Source organism: Myotis daubentonii, chromosome 9 (assembly GCF_963259705.1).
Source record: "Myotis daubentonii chromosome 9, mMyoDau2.1, whole genome shotgun sequence".
Classification (NCBI taxonomy): Eukaryota; Metazoa; Chordata; class Mammalia; order Chiroptera; family Vespertilionidae; genus Myotis; species Myotis daubentonii.
The window spans coordinates 44437224-44445208 of record NC_081848.1 but is presented as its reverse complement, the minus strand read 5'-3'; the positions used below and the strand labels follow the sequence as shown (position 1 = coordinate 44445208).

The 7985-nt window shown below is 37.8% G+C and overlaps 1 pseudogene; it reads left to right on the top strand.

The window, feature by feature from the left end:
- The first annotated feature begins 5672 nt into the window (after window positions 1–5672).
- Window positions 5673–6288, top strand: LOC132241858 (olfactory receptor 51F2-like; annotated as a pseudogene).
- Window positions 6289–7985: the final 1697 nt, after the last annotated feature.

The window sequence follows — 7985 nt, the reverse complement described above, 5'->3', positions numbered from 1 at the left end:
ATAATAACTTTTAAAAAAGTTTGCAGAGGCATAGCCTCTAAGGTGAAAATGACCCCCAGCAACACACAAGGACTTCATTAGTTTCTCCCAGACCTGTGACTTCAGAGCCAGAAAAAAACACCTAGCACAATAGCATCTAAGAGTATGGGCTGAATAAAAAAAGGAATTGCATCTAATCATAGTTATAGACCCCAGACACTTACTATCAGGCACATATTGTGATTCCTGATATGTGGCTTTCTCAAATTAGGTGTAAAAGTCATGTAAACAAATTGACATATATTAAAAGAGGAGACAACAAACTAACAGTATTCTTATTAATCTGGTATTTATCCTTGATGCTAGGACTTTGCTTAGACATGGTGATAAAAACAGTTTTTTTCTAGATAAAGTATTAAGGACCTTTAAAACCTATCTTCTTTATTTTAAAGATGAGGAAGCAGGTTTTCAAGTTAAGGCTCTTTTTATTATAGCAAATAAACTTATAGACCCCAGTGGATTAGCTAAGTGTCCAAGTTAGCCTTAATTTTATTTTATTTTTTTCCGAGAAGAAGGGAGAGAGAGATAGAAACATCAATGATGAGAGAGAAACATTGATCACCTTCCTCCTGCGCACCCCTGCTGGCCCGCAACCCATGTGTCCTTCACTGGAATCCAACCCAGGACCTTCTAGTCCACAGTTCGACGCTCTATCCATTGAGCCAAAAAAGCTAGGGCATATCTAGCCTTCTTTTGGAAAAAAATCCTAATAATGCATTAAATACTCCCTAAGTACACAACAATTTTCTTTATTATATCTCTTTCTCAGAATCCTTTCCACAACTCTGCGGGATCCTCCTGGAATCTCTTTTCAGTTCCACTTATATAATCAAAGCAACATAGAAGGACTATTCCAATGCAGGAAACTCTATTAGCTAGGCTTCTGGGCAGGAAAAACTTCTGTTTTTTGTTTGTTTTTTATTTGTTTATTTTTAATTCTATGATTTTGAAACCACCCTTGAGTATGTTTTTTCATTAAAACTAATGAGCAAATATTAAATAACTCTTCTTGGAAAGATATATTTTAATGCTTTGTTCTCTCCTGAGGAGAATTCTTCCAGGGCTGTGACTTAAACATCCTTACAGCCAGATCACCAAGAATGTATAAACAGATTGCCCCAACTACAAAGCTCCATATCAATCACTATCACAGCAACATGCATTGGGTATTGTTGGCTACTTTTTACAGATGAGAAAACTGAGGCTCAGATTAGAAAACCAAGGCTCAGAAGACTCATGTTACTTTCTTCTCTCTGACTTCAAACCACATGTTTTGCCACTCTTTATTTTAAAAGAACTTCAACTTTTAAAAAAAAAAAATGGAATGAATATATGTTCACAACTTCAAAACTGCTATCTATATTTTAATTTCTATTTTGAACAATATAGAAATTGTATTTTAAATGCTATAATACATGAATACATATAATATGTAAATGTGTTGAATATATTCTACTGAGGTTACCAATTTCCTCTAAACTGTTGGTTTTATAAACTATCCAAAAATAATACAGTACCTGATGTATTCAGAAAAGACTCGGATAAACTAAAATACTGACCTCATGCTAAGAAGAATTCTTGGGTCTGGAAAGGGAGTTCACTTGGTCCTACCCCCTGCTCTTTGAAGAGTCACCTCAGACAGTAACAGAGCATCTTTTTAAAGCCAGATAGAAAGGGGCTAAGTCTGGGAAACAGTCTCTCATCAGCCCTGCCCCATCTCCAAATATATCTCTTCTGCAGAAGAACCCAGGGACTTCTCAGGAAAGGAGAGCGATCGGATTTGAGAAAGAGAGCCTTTATAAAGAGCCCAGAGCTGTCTGGTGAGAGGCCTTTACCCAGCAGAAACACAAATTCCTAGGAGAGTTCTCTATACCACTGTGCCCTGATAATTCTTTGTGCCCAGAACAACAGACTATAAAGGGCAACTTCTTTTCAGTCTAGCTTCACTCGTATTTCCCCAAAGGAGACTCCTGGAGATGCACTATGATTTCAGTTCTCATTCAAGAGCAGCTATAAATCAAAGCTTTGCATAGTGCCATCTGAACAGCTATAAATCAAAGCTTTGCATAGTGTAAAAGTAAGAGATAAATGTTGTTAATTAATCTCCCATGAGTTCACTCCCCATTCATTTGCCAGGGCACAGCAATCATAAGACAACCTGTGTAGCAAGGAGTTGCTGAGTAACTCATATTCACTGACACAAGTGCAATACTATGTGTTTCAGAGTCCAAGACCTTTTCTGTGCATTATGAATATCTTGGGGGTTGTTACTAACTTCTGCACAGGCATAGGAAATGGCAAGCATATAAAAACATGCTCCACATTATATGTCATTAGGGAGATGCAAAATAAAAAAAACAATATACAGCATATAGCAATATGCTCTAGGGATTTTTTAGTTCAATAAGAAATAAGGTCAATTTTAAATTTAAGGAATTTTGCACAATATCTCATATGTACTATATTAATCTGTCTATAAATGTCTATTACCTTGAAAATAAAATGTTATTTTGAGGGTTATGTACATAAAATTAACACTTATTACCTAACTATTGAAATAAGAAATTATTGAAGGAATTAATGAGATATATATATATATCATATGCACACTAGCAGTAGTGGCTATCACTATTAGTAATTTCTGAGAAATTAAATTGTCAATTTAATTTAATTTAAAGGAAAGGAAGTATTTTGTGTTTGAATAAATAATGGCAAATGAACCTTTTACCTAATCACTCTCCACCATGTAAGAGTGCAGTTTTCTTTTAGTTCAACAATCCTTACTAATCTTTGTTATTTAATTGATTAAAAACAGTTGTTTTAATTAATATTCCTTTGCTGATGGTAAAATCAAATATTCTTCCTGTATTACTAGCAGTTCTTCTTTGGGGAATTCCATTTTAATGCATTTTACACATGTTTTATTATCTTTTTTTTCGATTTTACAGTAAGACTTTATTCAAATGAGTGTTGTATGTGTTTTAACTGTGTCTCCCAGTTCATAATTATCCTTTTTATTCTGTGGAATTAAAGGGTTATTTTAAACAATAAAATAATTCCTTGTATTTTATCGAATCAAATATATCAATCTGTGCCTCTATGATTTATATCTTTCATGTTATCATTAGAAAATTCTTTCTCACTCAAGGATTTTATAAATATTTTCCTGATTTTTAAAAACTTCTCACCTGAAGGATATGTCTTCACTGATTTTAGAGAGGAAGGAAGGGAGAGAGAAAAACAAACATCGATGTGAGAGAGAAACCTATTGCTTGCCTCCCATATGTGTGCGACCAGGAATCAAATCCACAACCTAGGTATGTGCCCTGGCTGGAATCAAACCTTTTGGTATAGGGACAATGCTTCAAGCTACTGAGCTACCCAGCCACAATTTACCTGATTTTAATTTAAATTACGTGTGGTCTATACATGAGTAAATATTTAACCATCAGGAAATAATATAAATATATATTGTGGTGTATGCTTTATCATATTTTTCCAAATGGAATTTACCCAACTCCATTTACTCAATAACTTATTCTATTACTGCTGGTTTGTGGAGCTTCCTTCACATTTCACTACGTGTTCATGTAGGCCTCTCCCTGTGCTTTTAACTCTGTCCCGGGGTTGCATTTGTTTCCAAAGAGGTACTAAATTCTTGTAATTCTATTGGGAGTGAATTCTTATGTATGTAGTCTCTGAGAATAGATGGTTCCCTGCTACGTTAAAATGAATTTCCACTTCAAATCTGAGCTTAATTGTTCTAAAATCCAAGGCAAAATTAGTGAATTATTTGTTTAGACCAAGTCATACTCTCCTGGTTAAATAGAATATTTCAGGAAAAGCAAATAAAATGTAAGTCAATTAGCAAGAACATATTCAATATCTATGAAAAGCAAAAAGTTCTAGTAAGGAATTAGCTAAAAATAACCTCTTCTTCTCATGAGACCATATTAATAAGTACAAACTTATAATCCAGTTGAGGTATAAAAATATAACAAAATATTGATGAATACAAGATATTAAGTGGCAAGCACCAAATAAATGTAGCTAAGTAATTTGAACTTAATTAAATATCTTATTTCAGTGATGAATCTCACAGATATAATATTGAATGAAAGAAGCAGATACAAATTATATATATAGTAGAGGCCCGGTGCACAAAAATTTGTGCACTCGGGGGAGTCCCTCAGCCTGGCCTGTGCCCTCTCGCAGTCTGGGACACCTCGGGGGATGACCACCTGCTGGCTTAGGCCCGCTCCCCAGGGTATTGGGCCTAAGCTGGCAGTCAGACATCCCTCTGGCAGCCCATGAGCCCTCAGGTGATGTCCACTTGCCAGCGGGGAGCAGGCCTAGCTGCAGTCTGACATCCTTAGCCCTGCTGAGGAGGCAGGAGAGGATCCCACCACCACCGCTGTACAGGAAGCCGGCACCCTGGCATCTGGCTGAGCAGAGCTCCCACTATGGGAGCACACTGACCACCAGGGGGTAGCTCCTTCATTGAGCGTCTGCCCCCTGGTGGTCAGTGTGTGTCATAGTGACCAGTGATTCCCAGTTGCTCTGCTGTTAGGGTCAATTTGCATATTACCATTTTATTATATAGGATAGAATCCTGGTGCATGGGTGGGGGCCAGCTGGTTTGCCCTGAAAGGTATCCTGGATCAGGGTGGGGGTCCCGCTGGGGTGCCTGGCCAGCCTGGGTGAGGGGCTGAGGGACATTTGAAGTCTGGCCACAGCCCCTTCAGGGTGGGGGTCCCTGCTGGGGTGCCTGGCCAGCCTGGGTGAAGGGCTGATGGCTATTTGGAGGCTGGCCAAGGCCCCCAGTGGGGACCCTCAACCCATGAGGGTGTGGCCATCCTATGTGAGGGGCTGATGGCTGTTTGCAGGCTGGCCACAGCCCCTTCAGGGTGGGAGTCCCCGCTGGGGTGCCTGGCCAGCCTGGGTGAGGGGCTGATGGCTGTTTGCAGGTTGACCACAGCCCTTTCAGTGTGGGGGTCCCCCCTGGGGTGCCTGGCCAGAACGAGTGAGGGGCTGATGGCTGTTTGCAGGCTGGCCATGGCCCCCAGCCACCCAAGCTCCCAGTGGAGGCTGGCTAGAAGCAGGTATCTGGGATTTATTTAGCTTCTATAATTGAAACTTTGTTGCCTTTTGCGGAGGCCACAGCCAGCCAGGGCAGGGGGAAGCTTGGCTTCCTCCATTGCCGGGACAAGCAAGCCTCCTGCTTACTCCTGCTCCATGGCGGGCAGCCACCATCTTGGTTGGGTTAATCTGCATATAGTCGCTCTGATTGGCTGGTGGGCGTGGCTTGGGTGAAGTGAAGGTATGGTCAATTAGCATCTTTGTCTTTTATTAGTGTAGACATATATAAATATATATATATATATATATATATATATATATATATATATATATATATATATATATATATTTCCAGATGAGGTACAGAGGAAGGTATTTATGCTAATAGAAGTCAGAAGAATGGTTACTATAGAAGAGGACATTGATGAGGATGAAGTGTTATGAAGTCTCCTGGGTTGGTGGTAATATTTTATCAGTTGATCTTGGAAGGGGTTACAGGAGTGTATACAGATGTCAAACTTCATTGAGCTGTACTCTAAAGTTCTGTGAACTAAATGGAATCCTCAGTGCTCCTGGCTATGGCCTTTGATCGTTTTCTGGCCATTTCTAACCCCCTGAGATATGCTACCATTCTAACTCATGCAAGCATTGCACAAACTGGCATGGCAGTCATTACCAGGGGACTGTCATTCTGACACCACTAGTCTTACTTCTTAAGCGTCTATCATTCTGTCACAGCCACGTGCTCCATCACTCCTACTGCTTCCACCCTGATGTGATGAAGCTCTCGTGTTCAGATACAAAAATCAATAGTGCACTTGAACTATTTGCAATTATCTCTACTGCTGGAGTGGACTCTATCTTTATTCTGCTTTCCTATGTCTTGATCATTTGCTCAGTTCTCAACATTGCATCCCCAGAGGAGAGGAAAAGGCCTTCAGCACCTGCATTTCTCATATCACTGCTGTGGCCATATTCTACATCCCTTTGATCAGCCTATCTTTTGTTCACAGATTTGGAAAACATGCTCCACCCTTTGTGCCCACACTCATTGCTAATTTGTACTTGCTTATTCCCCCTGTGATGAATCCCATCATCTATAGTGTGAAAACAAAGCAGATTCAAAAAGTTATGCTCAAACTTCTCTGTTCCAAGAGAACACATATTTAACAGTCATTGCTCCCTTAAAAACCCATCTCAAAGTCAATGAAAATTTATCACAAATCAGAGTTATAAACCTATGCAATTTTAGAGTTGTATGGAACTAGAAATTATCCAAATTAAACATATCTACAGTGTAGCTAATCCTAGTTAAAGTAATCATTTTCTAGACCAAAATACTAATTTAGATTCTCACTGCCTCTCAGTTGCCCTATTCCCATAAATGACTAACTGACCTCCCATCTCTATGCTGTTTCTGCCAAAAACTGCCTGTCATTCATTTTGAATTAACTTTCCAAATATCCAGCTCAAATAAAATTTAAAAACAAGCCAATAAGCATCTCTTCCATGTTTATTTCTCATCCTACAACTAAATAAAGCATTAACTCTTGTTTGTGATAAAGTCCTCCACAATTTAAGTTCAACTTTCCTTTAAAGTTTGATCTACCTCTTTCTTTTTTCACCTACTCTGCAGTCTAAGAAAACCAGTATGCTAACTGCTTCATCATGCAGCTTTCCTAATAGTGGGCTTTACTCTTGACCTCAACCTTGACACCCACTCCTTCACCTTGAAATACTACACGTGCCAAGGCTCATCTTTTAAATATCTTCTCCATTAAATTTTCATGACTGGTTCAAGTATATCTGTTCTTTCCTTCTCATAATTTGCCTGTTATGGTGATTTCTCTGTATCTATTTCTTTTTCCTTTTTGTGTTTTTGACCATATGTTGTGTATACATACTAGTAGTAGTTCTGGTATTACTTCCATAAAGCAATAAATTCCCTAAATTAAAAAATGTCTGTGTTTCCTCTGATGCTGCTACAATACCTGAAGTATATCTTCCACATAGCAGATAGTCAATGATAGCTGTTAAATTGAACGAAACATAAGAGACTATCAAATAGTCAGCCATCTGAATAATTTCAGTGATAAGTCATTCAATTCAATGTTTGGCATGTGTAACATAAGAAATTTTTCTTATAACTGATTTCAGCTTTTCTGTCTATATTATCTAGCAATTGGTCATAGCTCTGACTTCCCAAACCATATAGGCAAAGTCCAATTTTGGGGCCTGAGATCTCAATCTCAGGAACTTACCCCTGTTTGCATAAAGCCCAATATGACTAGGAATAATTCAACTCATTCTTTTCATGAATAAATGTTTTTCAGAACTATTAAGTAACTTTTAAAATATTTTCAGGTACCAAAGATAAAAACTAATGCTTACTCACTCTTTGCTCCTGCATCCTATAAATCTGTATTTTCTTTCTATTATAAGAACAAAATACCTCCTCCTCTCCATTCTTACACCTAAGCTAGGACACTAAAATCTTTCAACTAAATCAGTTTTCTTATAGGTTTCTTGGTCTCCAATCTCGTTCCTTTTCCTCCCATTTTTTCATAAAAACAATCAGGAAAAAAAAGGTTTTCAATTTTACTTTTAGTTATATGAGAAATAATAAATATATTTTCATCATTGAGAGATTTTATAGAAAAGACCAAAGTCTTCCTTGATATATTCCCTCAAGTCCAATCTTTCTAATTTCTCCATAGCAAATCACTTCATAAGTTTGACATTTATCTCACCTTTTTATGCATTTATATCAATAGGAATGGGAAATATAAAATTTAAAGCAAAATTTATCAATAGTATTTCAGACAGTAACAAAATTCCTTAGGGATACTTTGCCTATTATTTCAAAA